This window comes from Nelumbo lutea, chromosome 2, assembly GCF_056320005.1.
Source record: "Nelumbo lutea isolate HS-2025 chromosome 2, American lotus-T2T, whole genome shotgun sequence".
Classification (NCBI taxonomy): domain Eukaryota; kingdom Viridiplantae; phylum Streptophyta; class Magnoliopsida; order Proteales; family Nelumbonaceae; genus Nelumbo; species Nelumbo lutea.
The window spans coordinates 11,284,165-11,287,321 of NC_142685.1; the positions used below are offsets into that span (position 1 = coordinate 11,284,165).

Sequence of the window (3,157 nt, forward strand, 5' to 3'; positions counted from 1 at the left end):
TGCGATCAAATTATAGACTCAAACAATGATTTTTTGTCATTTTTTGTTTTTTAATTTTTTTTTAGAACGATCATCCGTTTGATCCAAATAGTCAAACCGTTTGACCCAAAAATCGAACCCAGAACGGTTCCTCCGATCCGGTTTTGAAAACCTTAAAGGGAGATGTTAAAGTAAAATTTGAATCATAGAAATAAAAACTTGAGAGAGTTTTTATATTTTACCTTTATTTTTTTCTGCATAAACTCAGCCTCAATAATAACTTCATGAGTATTTTTTTAGACATTTCAAATCACTTTTTTAGAGGATTTTAGCATTTCATTTTAGCAGAGGGATCTACTTACAACTTACAACTGTGTGATAAAGTTGAGGGAAGTTGATGACAGTTACCAAAACAATGGCTCCTTCGAGGAAGGTGGTGATCTGAATCTGGATGGTCGTGCAGTGCATTAAGACGATTTCAGAAAATCCGGGCCCTTGGACAAGTGTATTGACCACTGGGTGGAGAGGTAAGGTACAGTTACGATGGTTCGTTTGGAAAGTCAAAGAGCTACTGTGTATATACGAGTACGACCAAATCCATTCAACTCCCAAATTCGAACCTTCTCCGTTCGTCTTTTTCTCCAAATAATCCGCTCCCTCTGCACTTCTTGTGCATTTTTATTCAATCAGTACTGCAAATCTTCCCCGTGTAACCAGAAAAAAATGGAATTTCGTTCTTTAGTTCACTGTCTCTTCTGCTTTTCTCTCATCCTCTTTCTCCCTTCCGCATCCTCCTCTTCTTTCCCCGATCGTTACCTCAAGTCCATACCCCCATCACTCCGTCTGAATGCATCGGACGAGTACATCGAGCTGACAAAACCTCTCCCATCCGATGAGCTCACTCCTTCCTGCTCTCTCCTGCTTCTCCAAGAGGATTTTGGCCACACCATCGGATTACCTCCGGTCTCCGTCCCCTACTCACCGCCCCCCGATTGTTCAGGCCCCTGGACCCATGTCGTTCTCGAATTCCTCGCCTCCTGCCAGGGAGAGCAGTACGACCGGATCGTCGGCGTCTGGCTCGATGGAGTCGAAATTCTCCGGACCAGCACCGCGGAGCCTACGGAATCTGGAATCTTCTGGAAGGTTCGGAAGGATGTCACCAGGTACTCCTCCCTTCTCTCGCAGTCCAATCTCACCCTCTCGGTGATGCTCGAAAACGTCGTCAACGACGTCTTTACTGGCATTTACCACGTTAATATCTCTCTTCTATATTACGGAGAGAACAAAATTGCGATTTCGCCTTTATTAGAAGATCAGAAATATAACAGGAAACTAGGATTTGCAATTCAACCCATTAGGAACAATCTGGAGAGAATTATGTTGCCATATGATTATGAGGCGAAGAAATTGGGGTTTATATCTAAAGATCCTAGTGGTAAAAAGTGGGGCCTGCAAGAATCACAGCTTTCTGACGAAAAACCCGCAGACTTGATAATCCCAGTTTCAGGTGATGGCGATGATGGTTTCTGGTTCCGAATTCAGAACGAGGCTGATGTGCACTCTACAGAAATTCAGATTCCCCTCAACACCTATAGGGCTGTTTTGGAAATATACGTGTCATTCCATGGAAACGATGAATTCTGGTACTCGAATCCTCCCGATTCTTACATCAAACTGAACAACTTGACCACCGGGCGAGGAAATGGAGCTTTCCGTCAAGTGTTTGTGACAATAGATGGTGTTTTTGTTGGATCGGAGGTGCCTTTTCCAGTTATATTCACGGGAGGAATCAACCCATTGTTCTGGGAACCTGTTGTGGCAATCGGAGCATTCAATCTTCCGTCCTACGATCTTGACTTGACTCCCTTTCTTGGCCTTCTCCTAGATGGAAATAGCCATTCCTTCGGGCTGGGAGTGACAGACGGAATTCCGTTTTGGCTTGTCGATGCTAATTTGCACCTTTGGCTAGATCCCGGAACGTCTGTTGTCCAGGCAAAATCTGTTCGTTATCATGTTCCCCCTCTATCAGTGGAACGGCATTCGAAATTTAAACAACTTGATGGATTGTTCAAGATAGAGGTAGAGAGCAAAATGAAGTTCTCCGGATGGGTGAATGGGAGTGCAGGGAACTTCACCACCCACGTCACAAAGGAAATGGAGTTCAAGAACTCGATAAAGTTCAAGAAGAATGGAATGTCGAAGGAGGTTAAACAGAAAATCAAGGCGAAGACAGAAGTGAGAGTGGAGTCTGATGCACAGGAATTGCTCGCTCGAACAATCTTCAAAAGGAAATACCCTCTCGAAATCACGACGTCGACTCTACCCGGACCAGATGACAATACGTCTTTATCCATTGCCAACATTTCCCATTCCTTGAATGACATATCTTCTCGGGGGAACTTTTCGACCTCTGTTTCCAATAGTCAAGAATCCGGTGGGTGGATGGTGGTGCAGGATCACTCTGTTCTCTCTGGTTCTGCCAATACACGTCAAACTCTAACTTACATAGATGACTACGGTTGCTACTCCAGAACGGTTGCAGCAAGCAATGGTAAGCTTTTGGAAGATAATTCAACTGCTGCTTGTGCTCAGCCTTTGTAATGTTATCCCTTTCCACAGTGAGAGATCTGACTTTGATTTCGACATAATAGGAGGTAAATAAGGTGGGTGTGCTTGTAAATGTGTGTATCAGAGAGAGAGAGAGAACAGAGAGAATCAAATACATTATTTCATGTAATTGTTTAATTATTTAAAGAAATAGACTCTCTGCAATGCTTTGGTGTTTATGAAGTAATCAACCGCGCCCAGAACTGATTGCAGGCTCCTTGCGGCTGCAAGGACATCAAGGGGATGAGGAATACCCTCATAAGTATGGATCTGGAGTTTTCTTTTCTTTTCCTTTTTTATGAATTTTAGATTTCGAGAATAATTTTTCCTGTAGTGTTGCCGTGAAATCTTCTGTGGCTGGCTAGTCAACTGCTCGAATGTCCTTCACCACTTCAAAACTGGGCATAGATATATGGTGGGAGAATTTCATTAGAAGCTGGTGATCGGTCAGATAACACTAAGGCCCATTTGGTTCGCTGGAGTAGGGCTCTGGAACTGGAATCGGAATGGTTCATTTAGATTTCAACCGTTTGGTTGGATTGTAGCCTATAAGGGGAGTCCCATTTCCATT

At 43.6% G+C, this 3,157-nt stretch overlaps 1 pseudogene across 1 annotated transcript; it reads left to right on the top strand.

The window, feature by feature from the left end:
* The first annotated feature begins 426 nt into the window (after positions 1-426).
* On the top strand, positions 427-2,765 carry LOC148868552 (peptide-N4-(N-acetyl-beta-glucosaminyl)asparagine amidase A pseudogene; annotated as a pseudogene). The gene has a single exon (XR_016106807.1). The product of XR_016106807.1 is annotated as a peptide-N4-(N-acetyl-beta-glucosaminyl)asparagine amidase A pseudogene (transcript).
* The last annotated feature ends 392 nt before the right edge of the window (positions 2,766-3,157 follow it).